We start from the raw sequence: 24,517 nt of genomic DNA, 5'->3' as shown, positions 1-24,517 counted from the left end.
ATATTTACTTTTTCCTCAATATAAATACTTACTTTCATATGTAGTTAGTGGAAATATACAATTGATCCAACTACTTTGGAAAATAGTTTGGAAGTATCCAATACAGCTTAGTATATGTATATTCTATGGGTGTGAATTCCACCCCTTCGTGGAATAAATGTACATATGTTCACCAAAAACTTTGTACAATTTTAATAGTAGTAATAGTATGGAATAGTCCCAATAGTAGCAATAACCCTGAATTAGAAATGGCTCAAATATCAACTAATAGAATGAACGAATATATCATGAAAATGAGCAAACAATAGCTCCATGCAACAACACAAGTGACTCTGGCAAACATAATTTTGAGTAAAAGAAGCCAGATACAAAATAGCACTTTTATATAAATTCATATATTTCAGTTCAAATAGCATAGATTAATTTGGCCTGTCCTAGAACTCTGGTCCCTTAATGGGATTTTAAAAATTCCTTTGTCTCATGGTCTGCTTATTTTTCCTAGTAAATTCAATGTTATGTCTTGTAATCAACCAACTCTGGAGGGTTATTGCCTTTCTATTTTGATGGACTCAAACTACTTCTATTAGACCAGTTGTGACAATGAGCAAAGGAAAGAAATAGTCTGGAGAAAGAACCACCTAGCTCTTTATGTAAGGCAATCACTAGGCTTTTATCCACAACAAAATTTTTGTCTGTTTTAATTAAGGATTTATTTTTTCAAGTAGATACACTGAAACGCTAGCAATGCACTTTGGAGAGAAGATAGCATTAACAATAGATCAATGTGTTAAGTAAGGCCATAGCATATTTCCATACTTTTATAGAAGACAGAATACAGAACAAGTGCCAGATACATTATTAATGTCTCTTTAGAGGTGCTCCCTTTCCTCTCCTCACTCCTCCTTTCCACCATCTCCTGCATTCTGATTGAGGGAAATCTTCAACTTCACCATATGATATCATGACTCTACCCTCTATTCTAGAGCCTGGCCTTTCCAGTCCCACTGAGCACTCACTAAAGCACCTATTAAGGTGAAGACCATGGATTCTTTGTCTTTGGAATTTGGAAGTTTGGGATTTGATCAGATGGCCTAGGAGCTCCCTACACATTTAATAACAGAAACTGTCTGGATAATTTTTGCTTAGAAGCAATTGCAAAGGAAAGGCTTCGATGGTCTTTAATTTATACTCTCATTTATCTTTTGATATTATGTAATTAATTCCTACAACAGTAATAAAAACAAAAAACCTTTAAAAAGAGATTGATTTTGATACCTTACTTTAAAATAACTTCCTAAAACATAATCAAGTTGGAATATTCTATTTCCTTGTTAGCTAAAAGCAACATTTCCAAAAAGTGAGGTTTTAATTTTCCAATTGGAAAAGAAAAATTATGAACAAAAGGTCAAGACTCTCACCCTGGAGGATGAATGTTTGAATGATTGGGAATAAATGTCCCACCAATTGAATAGATACCAAATAGTCACAATTTATTTTAAATACATAATCACTGCATATGTATACTTGTGAGTTTCAACGTACTCTGTTGAGATCCCCATCTCCTCAGTAGATATTGACTGCTAGTCTAGTTATGTGAAAACCACTATCATAAGATTTTTTGGTGCCAATTTTAAATGTAGTTTTTTAAAAGACATTACATTTTCCACTTACAATATGGTATTTATAAAGTGCAATGTTATGTCCTTCTCCTGTGCATATTCAAGTATTGAGAATGGTCAATAGTTAACTATGCAGCTCAACTTTAAAACTGCCACAGAATTTGCTACAAATTTGAATTCTTCAATGTTTTAACTGTGTGGAACAATGCTACATCTATACTTGGGCTGAGTTAGTCAACCTCTTCAATAGGGGCTCTGCAGTAGCATCAGCAGAGAGAGGAGCTCCACTATCAGGGAATCCCCCAGGCATTCCTCCTGGCATTCCTCCTGGCATGCCTCCTGCACTCTGGTACAGCTTGGTAATTATGTGGTTGCAGACTTTCTCCAGCTGTTTCTGCTGATGTTCAAATTCTTCCTTCTTTTGCAGTCTGATTCTTAGCCAGCCAGTTGATAACTTTAATACACTTGTCAAGAATCTTCTGTTTGTCCTCAATGTTAATCTTGTCTTGAAGTTTCTCATCTTCAACAGCTGCTTTCATGTTGAATGTATAGCATTCAATTGAATTATTGGATGACCTATTATCCTTCTGCTTCTCATCTTCAGCTCTGCATTTCTCAGCTTCCTGGACCATGCATTCAATGTCTTCCTTACATAAATGGTTATTGTCATTAGTGATAGTAATTGAGGATGCTATTGGCATCATATCAAAAGTGACTTAAATCAAAGAAACACCATGGGATGCAGGAGGAATGACTGGGAGTTCAAACTTGCCAAGCAGGTTGTTATCCTTGGTGATGGCACTCTTATCTTGATAAACTGGGCTGGTTGTCAACATAGGTAATGAGGTCTATGTCTGCTTGGTAGGAATGGTGGGATTATGCTTAATGAGGACAGTCATGACTCTGCCAGCAATTTCAATACCAAGAAAAAGAGGAGTGACATCCAAGAGCAGCAAATCTTGAATATTTTCAGGTTTGTATCCAGATAGGATGGCTGCCTGGAGAACTGTACCATAAGCAATAGCCTCATCAGGGTTGATACTAATTCAGCTCATTTTCATTAAAGGAGTCATGAAGAAGCTACAAAATCTTGGAGACAGAAATATAACCATGAACCAGAACAATATCATGAATCTGTGACTTGTCTAGTTTCGCATTTCTAAGGGCTTTCTCTATGGGGTCCAGAGTGCCATGGAACAGGTAAGCATTCAGTTCTTCAAATACGGCATGGAAAATGGAGATATAGAAATCAATTCCTGCATATAAAAAATAGATATCAATACTAGCTTGGGTGCTGGAAGATGGAGTATGCTTAGCACATTCACAAGAAGTATGGAGGCATTGGACAGCTCTGTTGTTCTCACTGATGTCCTTCTTGTGCTTGTGCATGAGCTCAGCAATAAAATGGTTGACCATTCACTTGTCAAAGTATTCTCCACCAAAGTGGGTGACTATGGCTATAGATCTGACCTCAGAGATTCCATTCTAAACAATGAGGACTGACACATCAAAAGTGCCACCTCCTAGATTAAAGATCAGCATGTTTCTTTCAGCTCCAACCCTTTTGTCTATAAGCAGTAGCAGCAGCAGCAGCAGTTGGCATACTGATAATTCTAAGTACATCAAGTCTAACAATTGTTCTAGCATCTGTGGTAGCCTGATGCTGAGAGTCATTAAAGTAAGCTGGCATTGTGACTACAGCATTGGTAACAGTCTTTCCAAGATAGGTTTCTGCAATTTTCTTCATCTTTATCAGAACCATAGAGAACATCTCCTCTGGATAGAAGCTTTTTGTCTCTCCCTTGTATTCTGCTTGGATCTTGAGCTCATTCACCACTATGAAGGGCCAGTGCTTCATATTAGATTGGGCAACAGCATCATCAAATCTGCATCCAGTCAGATATTTGGCATCAAAAACCATGTTATTAGGAGTTCATTGCAACTTGAATCTTTGCAGCATCACTGATCAATCATTCAGCATCAGTGAAGATGACATAGCTTGGAGTGGTTCCACTTCCCTGACCACTGGCAATTATCTCTACTTTTCTGTGCTGGAAAATACCCACATAACAGTAGGTAGTGCCAAGAACAATACCAACTGCAGGTCCTTTGGACATGTTTGCTTGCCTTTAGTCATGGCATGGATTGTAAAGACACGGGAATCCTAAAAGCTGTCATCACATTCAATGGGCCATTATAGGAATTTTAAAAAATGCTTCAAAATCCCATCACTGCACTTAACTTGATAGCCAAATTTAGCTGTAGTGGGAAGTAGTTGTACTTTTGAGGTAAGATCTATTATTCAAGGTAAGATCTATTGTTAACAGACTAACTGGCTAAAAATTTGTTTTAAAATCATACTAGTAAGTAATCTAATATTGTGGAATCCTTAAAAATATTTGCTTTTGCTTCCAATTTCTCCACAATAATTGATACCTATTATAATGGCACCTCTAATGATTATTATGAATATTCTTCACCATATTTTAAAGGTAGAATGTTCAGAGTGGAACTGTATGGTTTTGATTTTATGTTGTAAAATCTCAAGAGAGAAGCCACATATTCTCATTAGCAGCACAGAAGCAAAGAACTTTAACTTAAAATAAAGCAGCTCCTATTCTCAAAAAATTGCTTTGGTTCGATCTTCTAACAGTGTTGCTCTCCTCTTTTATGAGTGACAAAGATGTAAAGTTATCATACATATTCTAATCTGGATCTCACATAGACTTCATATCTTGCTAAAATGTGACAGAGCCCACACTGTTTGCTCTGAGCTTCTGAATTTCATGATGGGCAAAATAATCACCTGATGTAATCTCTGCTTCTCTCTTCAAGGTTCTTTCCAATGGGTCTTGCTCCGTGGACCTCCTTGGGCCAATCAATTTCTACCCTTGGCTGAATTGATGTTTTGAATGATGTTTTAGTCAATGATGTTTCAGTCAATGATGGACCATGTATGGTTGGTGGTCTCATAAGATTATGACGGAGCTCAAACATTTTTATTGCCTAGTGATATCGTTGTTGTAATGTTCTGGTGCAACACATTAACTTTTCTATGTTTACATACTTTCCATTGTATTACCATTACCTATAATATTCAGTACAGTAACTTGCTGTACAGGTATATAGCCTAGGAGCAATAGGCTATACCATATAGCCTATGCCTGTAGTAGATTATTTCATCTATATTTGCATAAATACAGTCTCTGATAATCACACAATGATGAATTCACCAAAAATGCATTTCTCAGAACATATTCTCAGAATGATGCATTTGCTTAAGGGACACATGACTATATTATTTTTAATAGTCTCATCAGTGCTCTACTTTACCAAAAGGGATTTAGGTCCAACCTAGTAGAACAGTATGAACTCTTCAGTTAATATATCCTTATCTCATAATTTATCACCATTTTAGCAATCTTTTGCTAATTGCTAAATCAGATTAAGGGTTTATTCTTTATGTGGCCTCTATCATCTTTATATCATCCTTGCCAATTCCCAGACTCATTTTAGTTCTTGAGCCAATACTGCTTCTGGGCATAAAGAATGAAAAGTATTCTAGGCTAAAAATGTATCAGTCTTGGCTGTCTACCATTATTTCTAGTATCAGCTTACTGTCTTACCTTCTTGCCTGTCGCCCACCCCCTGCCATTTAACGGGCTTCAGTTTCAGATTTCCCACCTAGCTGGCTGGCCTCTGAGATCCCTACATCTAAGCCAAGCCCATCACCAGAACCATGTGGACCCATGGTCCTTCCAGGCTTGCTCCACCAGCATTTTGCCTACCTTGTATGACCTATCTTCTTGACAGCCTATTCCTACCTGTGGTCACAGCCTGCCCTCAGAAACCTAAGAAGATGTGTCCTTGGTTTGCTAGATATTGCCCTGGCTCCTGGTGCTGGCTCATCTTGGCCTCCTTAGCCCAGCTGTGCCTCTTTTGCTCCACACTTCTACCCAAGGAGCTTCTATTCTTAAACAACATCTGTAGCAGGGATTAGTGAACAAGAGTTACAAAATTGCTATGTCTGCCATATAGAAATATTTATGTATTTATTGTTTGGCTAGCACAGTGTTAACACACAGAGTTTCCCCTCTCTCTCTTTCTCTCTGTCTCTGTCTCTCTCCTCTTTCCTTTCCTTCTTTCTTTCAACTGTCTACCAAATTTAAAAATCAAAAAATTTCACATAAAACAAATAAAAAACCAAAAACAAAAACAGCTGGCTGGAAGGTAGAAGTTGTATCTACGTTGGGTCCATGTGGCCATATGGCAACCTTCTTGACTCTTAAGATTGGGTATAAACTCTCTCCAGATGTTACAGTTGCTACTGTAAACAACTGTCTTCCTCCTCACACTGTAGCCAAATTTTGGAGATCTTGATCATCATGTTTGTCCTGTTGCTTTTTTTATATGAAATATTTACAAGAAAATATTTAAATTTTATATCTAAGATTTATGTTAATATATCCTTTTACCCTTGACGCTAATAAATGTAGGAAAACAAATAGTTGACCTAGGTACACGTTAATACATAAATGAGAGTATATATTTTAATGAAAGAGAAGCCTATTCTTAGATGTTTAATGTGCAACATTCCTGATATATCCTCAGTTAAATTCACACATTCACATTATGCCCACTTGCATTTAAGCTTTTATATGTATATATAATATAGTGCTACAGGCAAAAAGGATCAGGATGGCAAAATGATTTAAAAGCAAGAAGATATACTGAAAATATTGGGATATTTAGTTAGAAAAGGGAAACCTTAGAAGGTCATAATAATCTTCACATATCTGATGAGCTGTCAAAAAAGAAATGAACATTTTCTGTTTGGTTGCACAGGATTGATAAAGGGAAAGAATTGTAGGAAGATGCATTTTGAGTATATTAAATACCATGGAAAGAAATAGGATACAAGATCTCCATTCCTGGAGATCTGCAAACAGAGCCTACATAACATCTAGGGAATCTAATTTTCTTGCATTCCTAAATGTCTCATTTTTAAATAGTAAAAGACAATTTATTGAGAGGAGTGATTTTTTTTTCTTAGTTCTCTCTGAAGGTTAGAGATGTATATGTAAGGGAAAATACAGAAACAACAAAGGTAGGAAAAGTTTCGAACATTTGATATTGTTTGGAGCCAATGGAGTCAAGAAACTCCTAACAATTTTGAAAGCACGTGAGGCCTTCTAAGTCTTATTAAGCTTTGATAATCTGAGATTAAAATAGGGAAGAAATAAATAGACTCATTGATGATGCTGGTTCTTGGGTTGGGTGGTGAGTTCAAGAACATTTATTATAAGCTTTATAGTTTAAATAAATATTTATATTTTGTGCACCAGGAATACTGGTGCATAAAGTAACATAAAAATTAAAAATATATAAAAACAAGATTTAATTTCTTTTGGAAGAGAATTGTCAAAAATTTTGTGACTCAAGTGTTACGAAGAATGAGATTATGACTCGAATCCACTGGTAATTAAAATCTCTACTTAATATGATTACCTTCTTGTTTAATGACTCAGGAGTGAATAAAGTCTCATCTTTTTAATTTCTAGAGAAATATTGAACTGTTATTTTCTTTTCATTATTCCTGTCAGTGCTTAGGTCTGTGTCTCATCAGCTCATGCCTGGACTATTTCAGTAGCTTTTGAAATGGGTCCCCTCTCTTCTTTCTCAACTCCATCTGCCATACAGCTGCCAGAGTTAAAATTCACTTATATCATTCCCTGCCTCAAAACTTCAGTTACTCAAAGCTCCTTGGCATCAGCCTTCATGACTGTCCTTTGGGTTTCTTTGCAACCATCCATGTGCAGTACATTCCAGTTTTACCAAACTACTTACAGTTTCCCAAATATATTATGCTGATTTTTGCCTTGGAGTGACTTATTCCTTCTACCTGGACCTTTTCCCACTTCTCTACCTCTTGGAACCATTCCACTTCTCTAGCCGGCTTCATATCTTCCTGTATTAAGATTAAAATCAAACATTACCTCCTTGGTGAAGTCTTTCTCACTCTGACTCCTGTTTAGCTATGTGGATTACCTCTTCTGGATTTCTACTGTATCCAATGTACACCTTAATTATCTAACACTTTGTCTTAAACACTTTGCTTGTTTCCTTTAATAGCTTTAGTGAAGGCAAGGGTCTGGGACTTTTCTCAGTGAATTTTGAACACATGGCATAATGCCTAAAACATGAAGGGCCTTCAATAAATATTTGGAAAAACAAAAGGAAAATTAACATTCTTAATTTTGGTGTATTAGTTATATATAGTCTCCAAACAATTATGTAAGCAAAATAATAATGGATTTTTCTTATTTCTTTTGAGACTGAGGGTAGCAAAAACAATCTTCTATCTCTTATACCTTTATTAGGAAAAATATAATTAAGACTTGGTCCCCCTTGAGACATGCTGAGTTATTTCCAGAGAAATGAGTCATGAGTTCAACACGACTGGTAAAGCCTGAAAGCTTTCTCAACATTATTTCAGTGATAGTTTTGACATGCAGGGAAACCAATTCATTGTGGAAGGGAGAGGTAGAGAAAAATGATGGTAACAAACAACAAATGAAATTGAATTTGAGAGTGTGAGAAGTCACGAAGGAACATGACTAGTGGGAGCATTAAAGTTAAATGAAAATATATGAGAAAGGAATTCTTTAAGATAATTCATCTGTTTCTACTTCCCTATCAAATTTTCTTTGAATAAAAATTTGTGAAATTTAGTTTTTTTTAAAATAATTGTAACAATATTTTTCCTATCAAAAGCCAATTTCATTTTACTTAAGATTCAGAAGAAAAGTATGTCAAATGTAACATTTCATGAACCCTAGCTTATATATCTGTACAGTGCTTGATAGCTTCTAAAGGACTTTTCTTTCATTGGGTCCTTATTGGTCACTCAGGCAATGTGGTTTCAACCATATTTTACTGGTAAGGAGAATGAGGCTTCGAATTTGTGACTTCCTACAAGAACACACAACTAGTAAGTGGCAGTGCGACCTCCAGAATTAGAGCTTCTGACAGATGGTCCATTGTTCTTTCCATTACAATGCTTTTATGACAAAATTTAAAATTATTTAATATTCATTTTTCTAAATTGCTATCTTTATTCATATTATTGTATCTCTGAAGTAGGATAAAGGCCTAAAATGTTTATTACTTTTATAAATAGCACCTGTATAATCACATAAGGGAAAATTATCATTCTGTTTTGCTACTTAGAAAGCTAAACAGGATAATGAAGATCTTATGTGTTATAAATTAATTTGTGCCACGTAAACAGGAAGTATACCCAACAAAGCCAAGTGATTTAGTTGCTCACCTAAAAGCTTGCACCTTACATATGTATAACTAGTGGCATATCATGAGTAGAGATTTTGGCACATCCTGTTACCACCATGGCATACCATGAGTAGATATATTTTGGCATACAATAGTGCACAGCATGAATAGAGATCCTTGTGAAACCAATCCTTTTAGAGCAATTCCACATTTTGGACTGACCAAATGTTGCTCATTAGATGGAAATGGGACCTTCCATCTAAGTTAAATTGATAATGCTCTCTTGTATTAATGTTATATTTTGGCATGCCAAGTAACGGAGACTAAGACAACAAAGACTTGTACACCATCCACAAAATTGGTGCTGATTATCTAGAGGAAACTTGGCACACAGGGCTTTCTGTGTCCACCCTAGTTTCTATGTGCCTCAGTAGAACTGAGCAGATGTCTTTGCCTGGGCACATCTCCTACTGCATTGGCTAATTAGAATAGCCATAACTTTGAGCATTCTCTAGGCAGACCTGTTGAAAAAAAGAAAAAAGAAAAACCTCACATTTTTGTCAACATACACATGCCCATGATGTTACTTTGATGAGAAATAAAGTTCATTACATAAATATTTTAACCACTTTATAAAGGCATTATTGACATGTAAAAAGCTGTCCATATTTAATGTATATTATTCCTTGAATTTGGAAATAAGTATACACCTGTGAAACCATCACTACCATCAAGGCCATAGACATATGTATGGCCTTCCCAAATTTCCTACCATTTCTTTTATTAATTTTTTTTGTGGTAAGAACACTTAATATAAGATCCACTCTTTTAGCAATTTTCGGTATGCAACACAGTATAATTAGCTATAGGCACTATGCTGTATTTGTCTTGCATGATAAAGTTTATATTGTTTGACTAGCATCTCCCCATTTCCTTCTCCCCTCGGCCTCTGGTAATTACCATTCTACTTGCTGCTTGTATGAGTTTAACTTAGATTATACATATAAGTGGGATCACTAGGTGTTTGTTTTTTGTGTCTGGCTTATTTCACTCAGCATAATGTCCTCCAAGTCCATCCATGTTAGCACAAATGGCAGGACTTACTTTTTTTTTGAGGTTGTATAGTATTCCATTATTTACACACACACACGACATGTATATATGTATACATGTGCATGCCTGCATTTGTGCGTGTGCGCACGCACACACACACACACACACACATCCCACATTTTCTTCTTCCATATCGTGGCTACTAAAAGTATTTTTTAATTTTGTTCATCTCTTGAGAGAATATTTGAAGGAGATATGATTTGTTTTTCTCTATGAGATTTTGCTATTTTCATTCCTCAGTATGTGTTCACTGTTAGAAATGAGAAAAGATTTTCTTGGAACAAGTAAAAAACATTACTTTTTGTATTAAATTCTCCATAAATATAAAGTTGGAATATATATATCTATTTCCTCCAAACTTTGTGAATAAATTAAAGTTGCAAGTTGTCGGTGAAGCAGTAATAATTTAGGTACATATTTCCTTACTTGGTTGTTAAGGTGCTGAAATTATACCTTGCTGCTATATTTTAAAGCATATATTTATAGAATTGAGAACACTAATAGTGCATAATCATAACAAAGCATCCCACACTCTGAAATAATATTCTTTAGAATAGAACAAAACCTTGTTAATTCATCTTCATGGAGAAAAAGCACCAGAAACAGGTGCTAATTCTTAAGCACCTGATGGTATATCAATTGCAACATGAGCAATTTGTCATTGACCTAAATTTGAGTTCTTATTACTTTTGTAACTGTTTAGTTTTCCTAATTTACGACTTAACAATAGTCTAAGTGACATGAAAATAAAATAAAACAAAGTGCCTTTATCCATATATTTACAGCAAATGACTGCTATCAGATCATAACTGAGAGCAAGATATAGTTATGATCTAGAGAGTTTATGATAATTATTAAATAAAGAGAAATGAGGCTTAGTAGAAATAACATTGGCTTAGAGTCATACAGACCCAGCATGCAACCCAGAATCTACAGTTTACTAACTAGGCCAGTGTCTTAGCCTCTCTCCTCTCCTTTTTCTTCAGTTTTTACATGAGGATATGCTTCTTCTCTTGCAGGTTGTTTTAGTGATTAGAAATAATGTGGGGAAGTTTCTGGCACAGAGAACAGCTGAAATAGGGGCTTAATTTGGAAACATGATTGGTATAACTATTCACAGATTGAGATTGAGAAAGAAAGGCTAAGTCTATGATGATTGGCACAAGAGAAAAATGTGGAATGAACTACTCTAATTCATGCTACGGCATTTTTGTCCATTACAGTAGGTCGATAATACACACTTGGAAAACAAAGCTGCTGCTTGATTCAGATTAGATTCCCAATAGTGTCCACATACGTATCAGAGGAAAATAGATACAGCCTTTTCCGGGAGATGCCAATATCTTTCATGTCTCTGAAAGATGTTTCAGTTGGTGCAAAGCCAAAAAGCATTAGCATAGCCACACAGGCCCTGAGCGCCAGAACCACAGCAAGACCCTTGCCTGCATCTGTTCAGACTCAGACAGAGGTGGCTCATTAATGGGTAAGAATCAAAGGAAATGAAAACAATGACAATGTAACCCTACAGTCTAGATTTATGGTTTTCGTTCTTGGATAATTATAGAGATGCCTCTTTTATTCTTAAAGTGTTTAGTTTATATGATATTATATAGTCATGCTATCACTAAATTATGTGACAAAAAAGCCCCCAAAATAAAATGAGAATAATTCAACCATTTCAAGTTTTAGCCTAGTAGAGAAAAACATAAAATCATAAGATCAACATGCATTTTTAGTTAACAAAGCAAGGTCTCTATGTGTGTCTCTCTCCGCCTCTCTCTCTCTCTCTCTCTCTCTCTCTCTGTTGTTTCTTATTAGTGCTCTCACTACCATAACAAAATTACAAGCCAATCTTATTAATGCAGAGAAAAAAAGACAAATGGACACTGTTCTCACCAGGAAGTTCCACCTAACACCATGAGTATAATTATGCCTTTAATGATTCAAAGTTGGTTAACTGAATGACTATAAACACAAGCCCATCATGTTGCATGAAGATCTGGAAGTAGAATAGTAAGAATATGTAATGTTACAGCCTAAGACCTATCATTTTTTTAAAGTCAGCCTATGTAACTAATAATCATTGGTCTTTCTTCCTTAGGTAAGGTTAATAAGCCCAGGAGAGGTCATTCAGCAGGAAATCAATACACACATACTTATTAAGTACCCACAGTGTGTTAGGGACTCCATATTGATAAGAAAACTATCCCAGGGGCAGACATGAAATTAGTACTCATGCAACCTCAAAATGTGATTATTAATTAGAACAGCATTCATCAAGGAACAATAAAAAGTATATATAAAGGCATTGCAAAAACTAAATCCAAGGTATTATCATAACGACCAATACCAGGTATGTAAAACAAGTATGTGAGGGAGGCACTTAGTTGAGAGCTAGGAAGCTACATGCAGCTTAGAAGTTCTAATAAACTGTGCCCATTTTATTAGAGTGGGAAGGATCACATTCCTGGGACAAGTTTGCATAATCATAAGAGATGGAGTCATAAAATACAAAATTCAGGCTTGTTATCCAAGGAAATCTTAGTGGCCATTCTTATGAGAGCAGCTTTCTAGGATCACATATCTCTTTTGCTTTTGGTTTTGCCACCATCGAGTCAACAGATTTATAGGCAGACAAACCTGTTTCCAAGTGACCATCACATAGTCATGTAGATTTGGGTTCAGAATATGGTTCAAGAGACTAAATTTTGAGTCCAATATTCTCATGTTAATTAGGTATTAACTTGGAGTTCATCATTATCTCTATACTGAAATTTTATCATATGTAGCTCAACATTTCATTTCCAACCCTTACTCTTGTTCTCTAGTGATGAATTGAAAAAGAAGAAAATTGCAGTGTAACCAATATTAAATGCATTTATCTATCTATCTATCTATCCTTCTATCTGTCTGTCTATCTGTCTATCCATCCATCCATCCATCCATCTATCTAAGACAGGATCTTGCCCTGTTTCCCAGGCTGGACTGTAATGGCATGATCACAGCTCACTGTAGCCTCAATCTCTTGAACTCAAGCAATTCTCCCACCTCAGTCTTGAGTAGCTGGGACTACAGGTGTATGCTGCCATGCCCAGCTGATTGTTTAATTTTTGTAGAGATGAGGACTCAATCTTTTGTCTAGGCTGGACTTAAACTCCTAAAGTCAAGCAATTCTCCCACTTCGGTCTCTCAAAGGATTGGGATTACAGGCATGAGCCACCATATCAGGCCAATCCATTTATTTATTAACAAAAAATTTCTCTGCTAGAATTTTTACTGGCATTGAGAGCAAAATATGAGAGGTGCCTTAAGAATAAGGAGCAAGAAATCACACTTGAAGCCAAATTTGAAGAGCTGCAACTAGATGCAGAGAAGGCCTTCCACAAAATTCAACAGCCCTTTATGCTAAAAAAAAAACTCTCAATAAACTAGGTATTAATGGAACATATCTCAAAATAATTAAAGGCATTTACGACAAACCCACAGCCAATATCATACTGAATGGGCAAAAACTGGAAGCATTCCCTTTGAAATCTGGCACTAGACAAGCATGCCGTCTCTCACCACTCCTATTCAATAAAGTACTGGAAGTTCTATCCAGAGCAATCAGGTAAGAAAAAGAAATAAAGGGTATTCAATAAGGAAATGAGGAGTCAAACTGTCTCTGTATGCAGATGACATGACTGTGTATTTAGAAGACTCCATCATCTCAGCCCCAAATCTCCATAAACCAATAAACAACTTCCGCAAAGTCTCAGGATACAAAATCAATGTACAGAAATCACAAGCATTCCGATACACCAATTACAGACTGAGAGCCAAATCAAGAGTGAACTACCATTCACAACTGCTACAAAGAGAATAAAATACCTAGGAATACAACTAACAAAGGATGTAAAGGACCTCTTCAAGGAGAACTACAAACCACTGCTCAAGGAAATAAGAGAGGACACAAACAGTTGGAAAAACGTTCCATGTTCGTGGTTAGGAAGAATCAATATTGTGAAAATGGCCATACTGCCCTAAGTAATTTATAGATTCAATGCTATCCCCATCAAGCTACCTATGACCCTCTTCATAGAACTGGAAAAAACCACCTTAAACTTCATACGGAACCAAAAGAGAGCCCACATAGCCAAGACAATGCTAAGCAAAAAGAACAAAGCTGGAGGCATCATGCTAACTGACTTCAAACTATACTACAGGGCTACAATAATCAAAACAGCATGGTACTGGCACCAAAACAGAGATATAGATCAATGGAACAGAACAGAGGCCTTAGAGGCAACACCACACATCTACAACCATCTGATCTTTGAAAAAACCTGACAAAAACAAGTGATGGGGAAAGGATTCCCTGTTTAATAAATGGTGTTGGGAAAACTGGCTAGCCATGTGCAGAAAGAAAAACTGGACCCCTTCCTGACAACCTTACACTAAAATTAACTCCAGATGGATTAAAGACTTAAACATTAGACCTAATGCCATAAAAACCCTAGAAGAAAACCTAGGCAATACCATTCAGGACATAGGCATAGGCAAGGACTTCATGACTAAAACACCAAAAGCATTGGCAACAAAAGCCAAAATAGACAAATGGGACCTAATCAAACTCCACAGCTTCTGTACAGCAAAAGAAACAATCATTAGAGTGAACCAGCAACCAACAGAATGGGAAAAACTTTTTTCAAGCTACCCATCTGAAAAGGGCTAATATCCAGAATCTACAAAGAACTAAAACAGATTTACAAGAAAAAATCAAACAAGCCCATTCAAAAGTGGGTGAAGGACATGAACAGACACTTTTCAAAAGAAGACATATATGAGGCCAACAAACATGAAAAAATGCTCATCAACACCAGTCATTAGAGAAATGCAAATCAAAACTACATTGAGATACCATCTCAGGCCAGTTAGAATGGCGATCATTAAAAAATCTGGAGACAACAGATGCTGAAGAGGATGTGGAGAAATGGGAACACTTTTACACTGTTGGTGGGAGTGTCAATTAGTTCAACCACTGTGGAAGGCAGTGTGGTGACTGCTCAAGGAACTAGAAATAAAAATTCCATTTGAGTCAGCAATCCCATTACTAGTTGTATATCCAAAGGATTAGAAATTGTTCTATTATAAAGACAGATGCACAGGTATATTCATTGTGGCACTGTTTACAATAGATCTGGAACCAACCCAGCCCATCAATAATAGACTGGACAGGGAAAATGTGGCACATATACACCATGGAATATTATGCAGCCATAAAAAATGATGAGTTCGTGTCCTTTATAGGGACATGGATGAATGTGGAAACCATCATTCTCAGCTAACTGACACAAGAACAGAAAATCAAACACCACATGTTCTCACTCATAGGCGAGTGTAGAACAGTAAGAACACATGGACACAGGGAGGAGAGCATCACACACTGGGGTCTGTTGGGGGGGACTAGGGAAGGGACAGCGGGGAGTAAGGAGGTTAGGGAGGGATAACATGGGGAGAAATGCCAGATAGGTGATGGGGGGGATGGAAGCAGCAAACCACATTGCCATGTATGTACCTATGCAACAATCCTGCATGATTTGCACATGTACCCCAGAACCTAAAGTACAATAAAATATATATATATATACACATATATAAAGAAAAAAAATTATTTAAAAAAAAGTTTACCATGTGTTGGGCATGGTGGCTCACATCTGTAATCGCAGCACTTTGGGATGCTAGGCGGGCCGATTGCTTGAGCTTGGGATTTCAAAACCAGCCTGGGCAACAAGGCGAAACCCTGTCTCTATCAGGTGGAGTTTGCAGTGAACCGAGATTGCACCACTGCACTCCAACCTGGGTGACAAAGTGAGACTCTGTCTCAAAAAAAAAATAAAGAAAAATTCACTATGCATGTTTTTAGTATATGTACTGAAGCACAGATAAATTTATAAGATGCAAAAATGGTTTGCCCTATTTTATAGACATGATTATGAAGATAACTACTGTAGGTTCATTCTCAGAAGAGTAGATGAAGAAGATTCTGGGTCAGAGAATAATGAAGGAAGACAAGAGATGCAAGTTTCACCTCACAGGAGAAGGTTAGCTTAGGGAATGTGGAGCTATTTTGGTCCTCAAAACGCTGTCCTGCAACCATGGCTCATCTACTGTTGTTATCACTTAAGAGCTATCCAGAGAATTCTGTTTTCTATTTTATCGTGTGATTTAATACCATATTATATAGTCCATTTTATGCTTTTTCTTCTATTGCTCTTAGAACCGTTTATCTTTACTTCTTTATATTTTGCCATCACTTTATAGTAAACTGTTTTAGGACACTTATTGTGTCTCTGTGTGTGTGCATGCACAAGTGCACAAAAGAAACAGAGCAAGAGCAGAAGCTGATGTGGTCTAACAGAGGAGTCCCCAAACCCCAGGCCACAGAATGGAAGGTGTTAGGAACCCAGCCACACAGCAGGAGGTGAGCAGCATGTGAGCATTAACACCTGAGCTCTGCCTCCCATCAGATCAGCAGTGGCATTAGATTTTCACAGGAGAAGGAACCCTATCGTGAACTGTGCATGTGAGGGATCTAGGTTTTGCACTCCTTATAAGAATTTAATGCCTGAGGTAGAACAGTTTCATCCTGAAACCATCTCCCCTACAGGTCCATGGAAAAATTATCTGCTATGAAACTGGTCCCTGGTGCCCAAAAGGCTGGGGACTGCCATTCTAAAAGACTTATTTGAAAAACCAGCATATTTATTAGATTGAAAATGGTGAATTCAAAACATACTCTCTTTCTGTAACAGTCTTCCTATTTGGGGCTCAATAGAAATGTTTCCAAATTACTATAGTTTTATTTTTTACATAGTGGCAACTATATAAAATTAATCTCTTATTTTATAAATACTCAATGGAAATGTTTGTAATTAATGGCTCTGCTTAACGTACTTTTTTTCTTTCACTTTATGGAAGCAGGGGTCATACCTACCAATTCAAGAAATGGCCAGTAGGATGAATTCTAAAATATTTGTTTCAAGAATATAAAATCTAAAGATGTGAAATCAAGTAGTATCACTAAAATTTTTCCATATGGTCAAGCAACATCATCTCTCTGGACCACTGAAGTGAGAGCAAACAGACCCCAGAAATGCAGTCTCTATATCAGTCACTTTCTTACATTATACATAGCTTCTAAAATGTGTTGTTATGAAAGAACATTTAAAAATGAAATGAAGAAAAACACACATATGCTTTAACAAGCTTATTCCTAGCTGGCAATAAGATTTTCTTCTTAATTGTTAAATATTTAGGCAAACCAAAATATTTACATTTACCTGGAAAAAAAAGAACAAACAAATAAACAAAAACCTCTTTCATTTTGGAAATGCCATAAGCAACACTACCCTAATCCTAACAGCACAAAACCACTGGCTGTTGTGCATCCTTGACTGTGGGACTGTCTGAGCGCCTCCCTTCCAAAAGTGATGCAAACACTTTCTTCAGGATGGTGCTGTTAGAAAGCTGAGTGCTGCCTTTGTGCTACTTGCCACAGGCTGTTAGAGAACAACAACAAAAAAGAAGTATTTCTTTTTTCTCCTTTCCAAAAAGGCATCAAAAGAAAGCCTAAGTGTGAAATAAAATTCATTAAGAAGTAAACAGCTACACAAATCAACAGTTTGGCTTAGATTAGATTAATATTTTATTTTGCCCTAATATTATCCTAAAGTCTGAAAAAATAATTCAACTAAGAAGAAATTTGCTCTAATAATTATATAGAGAGAGGAAAGCAACAAATACAGGAACAAATTGAAGAATGTCTAAATCTGCTGTATCACAGACTGATTTTCTACATGTTTGTATGTATATAGGTATGTATTTATTGAGCTATATATTTAATTGCTTATTCATTCATGTATTCATGTATATTCTGGCAAGTCACGGATATTACTGACTTATAGACTGACAAATGGAGTATGGGGTCACATAATTCAGTGTACTCACTTATATTTCTTGGGGTAGGGCCTAAGCACTCAATAAATGGATATTGGATTGGTGAACTGAGCAGCTGAGGGTGCTGAGCCCAGACAGATATATCTAGGATCACTCAGCCATGAAGCAGGAGGACCAGTCTTTGGCTGTCAGCCCATTATAGGATCTATTATGCCCAGCCTCATCTTCCTTAGAAGCCTCATTTTCCTATTTCTGAAAAAAAGATAAGCAATTTGGAGACATACCTGGCTCAACAAAGCAATAATGTGCTTGCACTCATTGTTTGTCTATCACCAGTGACAAAGTATACATTTTTTGCTTTTTAAGAAAAAACATTGAAATGAATGATTTCAAGTCTATTAATAATACTGCTGCCCTAAATTCCCCCCAAATTACATAAATCTCAGAGTACACAAATATTATAGAGTAGTTATTTAATATGTGATGTGTCCCCAGTATCTGTGTTCCTGTGCTACTGTGGAGATCATGTTTTATTATTAGAGCTACAGGGAAGCTCTGGAAGAAATGCAGGAAGCTCCTTTAATAGATTTATACTTGCCCCTAAATTTCAAAAATGTTTACCTATGGAAAAATACAATTCATAACTCTTCATCATTTTACCTTTACTTGGCATTGTTTCTCTAAATACATTAGAAAAATGGATATCTAGGTCTCTAGAGTGTATGAAATATAGCTTTATCTTTCCTTTCCATACTTCCATTTACCCATCCAATCAGCATTTATTCATGAAGTCCCTACTATATGCTAAGAACGCGATTAGATTTTAGGACCTGGGTATTCAAAATTTGGATCAGCAATGTCAGTATCCAGAATCATTGAATCAGAAATTACATTTTAATAAGACTCCCCTAGCTGACTCATATACACATTTAAGTAGGGGAATCACTATAAAGGCATAGCCCTGCGGGGTGCAGTGGCTCACGCCTATAATCCCAGCACTTTGGGAGGCCCAGGCGGGTGGATCACTAGGTCAAGAGATCGAGACGATCCTGGTCAACATGGTGAAACCTCGTCTCTACTAAAAATATAAAAATTAGCTGGGCGTGGTGGCGCAGCCTGTAGTCCCAGCTACTCGGGAGGCTGAGGCAGGAGAATTGCTTGAACCCAGGAGGCGGAGGTTGCAGTGAGCCGAGATAGTGCCATTGCACTCCAGCCTGGGTAACAAGAGTGAAACTCCGTCTCAAAAAAAAAAAAAAAAAAAAAAAGCATAGCCTTACCCTTGAGATTTACAAAGTCTATCACAGGAAACAACCAGGGCCATAACCAGCCCAAACAGAACAGTAGGGCACACATTGAAAAGATACTGATCCTCAGATGGCAGGAGCCCTGTGGGTACATGCACTGGCAAGTGGAGGAGATTTCTGTACAAATTAGAAAAAGGAGTCTCTTCTTCAAGGTGGTCCAACTCACATACCTAGACTCAGGAATATGGAAAGTGGTGTGCAGGCCAGATTCTAACATTTGATTGCTCTGTGCAACCAATAACTTTTATGGTTTTTTCCCTGAAATAGTCCTGTTTTATCCCTGCCTCACTCCTTCCATCTCTCTCTCTTTCTTTGAGAGATTGATTGTTTTCCCTAAGGAGCAGATTGTATCTTATTCTGGGAAGCCTGAGTGTTACAGGGTACAGAGAATACATAGGAATAGTCCAAATCGTGCTATTATCTAGTTTAATTTTCAGGAATATGACCCTCGTAGCAATGTAAGAAAAAAAAATGGCAGGAACATTTGAAGGAAGTCTCTTAAACTATGTAGGTAAGAGGTAATGAAGCTCTGGAGGAGGCGGTGGGCCCTAAGCAGCAAGTCTGGAGGACTCTTTCTATAAATGGGCAGGTGGGGTAAAAAGAGAAGAAGTGGAAGTTTATACTTTCTTTTTTTGTAAAATTTAAAAAATTTTATATTTATGTTCTTTAAGGTTATATGGACAGGTTTGATAGTTTAATTTATGCTATTTAATTGAATATTTAAATATATATGGTAATCTGAGAATAGCAAGTGAATGTAGAATTAAAAAGTGCAAAAGGAAAAAGAGGCAGACACAGTGTCATGTCACTCCTTTAACACTTTTAGCAAATAAAATATATTTTAAATAGATAGGTTACCTTTTATTTTTTCATGGATATAAGAACATTTTAATTTGCCTTTCTACTGATAAAAATTTCCCTTTGAGTCTAATGATTTTGAGAGGAGTGATGTAAGTAGAAAAGAAAAACAAAGGGAATAAAATATTCTATCAAGTTAGGGAAAAGGCCTGTGTTTCCTTTCGTTTTGTAATCATTACTCAAAAATTAGTTATTGATTCTGGAGTTTTCTAATTTAGGAAATGACGTGAATGTTAAGTCAAGAACATAAGCTATGAACCTCTACAAAAAGAACATAATCACTTCAGTTGAGAGTCTCGGGTTGAATATGTGAAGGAGAAGCCTGGAATACAGACCAGTTGCTGCTCCCAGCAAGAGAGGGAAGGAGTGGCCACAGGGAGCTCCTCAGGCCCCTCAAACCTGTTTACCATACTAAATACACATGTAATGAATCAAGCATACAAAGAAACAGTTAGGATGTTTAGCATATCTCTATCTTCCTCAAGCATTCATCCCTCTTACTCCTGCAATCATGGCCACAAAATGTCATGTTTATAGAAACAGTCGAGGAACTGCTGATCTGCATAGAAAGATAGTCTAGGAAGGAGAATCTGCTTTGAAGTCAGTCAGTCCTGAGTTGGAGTTCTGGATGTCTACTTTCTAAATACAATCTTGGGCAGACAACATATCCTCTGTAAACCTCAGTTCCCCTACCTGTGCAATGGGAGGGTCTGATGCCATTGTCTAGGGGTCAAGGTAAAATGACCACATTTCCTCGAGTTCCCAGGATAGTCTTTGTTTACACTTTTTGCCTCTAAGTAATTATTAACAGTGTTCCCTTTCATTCTAAAATGGTTCCACTTTGAATAAATTATATGCTCTCTCCTTATTATAAGGATATTAAATGATTTGATATGTGTAAAGCCAGTATTGGGCTTCTAGTCCTCATGTTCCTTCCTCCTATCTGTATAAGAAAGAAGGAGGAAAATTTGGCAGAATTATCATTAGTGTAGCCTCGCCTAATGACACACCTGGAATACAAAAGCACCCAGCATTTCTATTTCATGGACACGTAGGTATAGAATCACTTTAATAAGGTGCTTTATAGAGGATAATTTAAAGAAGAAAATTTCACCTCCATTAAAAGAAAAGACAAAATTATTCATGTTAAGGTTACATAAGAAATGAATGGTAATTTGCAAAAATACTACTGAAAAGTATTATACTCTACAGAAGATGTTCCAGTTTTATCTTCTGCATACACAGATAAATAGATTAAGGTTAATGAGAATCACCATTATACATATATATACACACATATTCATTATATACGGAGAGAGAGAGAAACTGATGTAGTAATTGTAGATGTGCAGTAAGTTGCTTATTTAGAATATCCTGCTTCATTGATAAAACAACTGAATAAATTCTGATTATTTTGTTAAGTTTATCTGCATTTAAAACATTTTAAATGCCCTGACTAATAAATACTGAAAACAAAGCTAAAATATTAGTTACTAGTTCTGTTAGTCCATTCTTACATCCCTGTAATGAATACGTGAGGCTGTGTAATTTATAAAGTAAAGTGGTTTAATTGGCTCACAGTACTACATGCCGTACAGGATCAGGGGTGCTGGCAGCTGCTCCTAGTGAGGGCCTCAGAAAGTTTACCAGAGCTTGCGGAAAGTTAAGAGAGAGCAGGCATGTCACACGATGAAAGTAGGGGGAGGTGGTATGTTCTTTTAAACAACCAGATTTCACATGAACTCAGAGTGGTAAATCACTAATCACCAAACGGATGATGCTAAGCCATTTGTGGATCTGCCTCCGTGGTCCAATCCCCTCCCACCAGGTCTCACCTCCAACATTGAGAATCACATTTCAGCATGAGATTTGGAGGGTAAAAACATCGAAAGCATATCATTAATGCTGAGAATTTCATGCAAATACAGCAGTGTTATTCTGAGCATCAAGAAAAATGATCTGGAAGCATCAGTATTTAACAGATGTATGATGTGTTTTTGTATTAGATAAGTAGCTGGACATCCATAGTTTTGAAGAAACTTTTCGTGGTGAAGCTTAAAAAAGTTAATATCTTTACAAAATTTGTAGTAACACAGAAAGTATGAAAGAAAAATAAAAAATTGTTTATTATGCTGTAAGTTTGTTTATGAACAAAAACCAGGGAAACAAAAACAGCAACCCAGAAAGTAGACATGGTACGACTATTAATAGAATGTCTTTAATGAAACTGCAAAGTGCTCAGACAAAAAGACACTGACTGGGAATCAGAAGACTGGGTTTTTATTCTTAGCTCTGCCACTATCTGACCATGAGATATGAATGGAACTTCTTTGGGCTTCATTTTCACTGGCTATAAACTGAACGGTCTGGAGTCTTTAGTTCCAACATTTCTTCTATCAAGAATGTTTCATGATCCCATGGTTCCTTAGTGTAGGGATTAACATCTGACACATCTGGGCTCCTCTGCATCCTTGTGGCAATTCAAGATCATCACTTTACCACTCCCACCAATTCTTTGTGCTCCACCACTACCTCTAGGGCTCCCAGACCCAGCTGGTCCTAATACACGTATCTCATCACTCCTCATCACACCACTGTAGTGAGTCTCTGTGTTCTCCTTGGCATGCTCCCATCCAACTTCACCTGAGTGACAAGAGATTGCTACATATCGAAAGGACACATTGCAAGAATTGGGATGTTCTGCATTCCAGTCTCAACTCTCTCCCCCAGAAGAAGCCCAGGTCCCCTTGTAATGTTGCCAAATTTTCTATACAAGTGGCAATAATTAAACACTTAATCAAAAGTTCCATTTCTATTGCAATAACTTATTTACTCAAAAAAAAAAAAAAAAAAAGCTAGAGCTGAAAGGTGAGTTTTTTACTTCAGGAGAATTTGTCAAGTCTCTTAGTATACTGCTGACTGAACTTTCAGAAGAACAAATTGTGAATAAGCGTGGCTTGGAGAGCCACAGTTTATCATGTGACCTTCACTTGCTGATACTGCCTTCAGGTCTGCATCCCTGTGAGTGGCACACGGATGGGCTCCATGGGATCTCACAAGGTCCATACAAATAGTGAACTCCATTTCAGGAGCAGTGACTGCTGAATCAGGAATTACTCCACTTGGCACCCACGAAGGTGGAATAATTCATCACAGCCAACTACAGTGACTATTACATCAGGAAGAAAGAAAAGTGAGTGCCAATTTAGCTTCTTGCTCAGACTGTTAAAATTACAGCATTAATACTGCACACAAATCTTCCTAGTAGATGATTCATCTGAATTCTTGTATAGTCCATAGGAAAAGAATGACAGAAGAATTGAATATTGGATATAAAAAAGTGACAAACTTATTTTGATAACATATTTAAAAGCACAGTGTGTACTCTGATCCAGAAGATGCTATTTATAGCTTGATTCTGTCAAAGAGTGAACATTACAATTAGAACTCTATCCTTGCCACATTTTTTTGTGAACTCTAAGATAATTAGTATGATTGCCTAAGGCTGTGGGAGTATAACTTTCCTCTTTTTACTGCTGGAAATGTTATTGTTGTTGCTTTTTGGGTCAAGTATCTTAAATTGCCCAGAAAAAATTTTCAGAAATAATTCTGGGAGGCAAGGGAAGAAATTGCCAGAGGGATTCTGGAGAAGAAAGGGGCAATGACACACTTAGGTTGATCACTTTGGGATGGATAATGAACTGAGGATTAAAAATAACAAGAAATGAGAACCTCTTGTGTGATCAGTGAGGTGAGAGAGCTGAAGAAGATACGGAGAGGAGTCTTTGAGCTGTTATAGAAGGAGGTCGACGTGACCACAGTAAGACTCCAGGGATGGTGGGCCACTGTGGGCTCCCCTAGGCTGCTAGTCTGGAAGAAGAATACAGAACATTGCCATTCCCAAGAGCAGCTCTGCCATAAGTGTCAGTATGTAACCCAGCTGAGCTTAGACCACATTAGTTAACACTCATGATTACAGGTACTTTGTTTTTGGTTGTCTGAAATTCACAGACAAGAAGTCAATGCTACAATAACCCAAGTGAGAAGTGAATAATTGGGCTCTAAATTAGTAAAATGTCAGCAGATTTGGACAGAAGATCTTGTGGAAGTAAAGGATACTTCAGAAACAAAGAGAATGGCTGAATCATTTGTTTAATAAATATGTTTTAAAAGGATAGTATAATGTCAAATTCTAGCTCTAGTAGAATGATCACAGCATTCATCTTCAGCAATCATTAAGTAGGAAAAATTGGGAGCTCTAGTTATGGTAATCTAGAGACATAAAACATAAGTAAAAACACTAGAAAATGTTGACAAGATGAGGAAACACTTTATGGAAATTGGGTGGCCAGCGCCGCTGGTTGGACCAGTGCGGCCGCTCGGCCAACACCTGGG

At 36.8% G+C, this 24,517-nt stretch overlaps 1 protein-coding gene and 1 pseudogene across 1 annotated transcript in view; both read right to left on the bottom strand.

The window, feature by feature from the left end:
* The window catches only part of CHSY3 (chondroitin sulfate synthase 3), a 288,921-nt gene that overhangs the window by 48,269 nt on the left and 216,135 nt on the right, over nucleotides 1-24,517 (bottom strand). The window lies entirely within an intron of this gene.
* Nucleotides 1,834-3,736, bottom strand: LOC105715275 (heat shock cognate 71 kDa protein-like; annotated as a pseudogene).

This window comes from Aotus nancymaae, unplaced genomic scaffold (genome assembly GCF_030222135.1).
Source record: "Aotus nancymaae isolate 86718 unplaced genomic scaffold, 86718_ANA_hifiasm-v0.15.2.pri h1tg000064l_1, whole genome shotgun sequence".
Taxonomy (NCBI): Eukaryota; Metazoa; Chordata; class Mammalia; order Primates; family Aotidae; genus Aotus; species Aotus nancymaae.
This window is presented reverse-complemented; position numbering and strand designations above follow the sequence as displayed.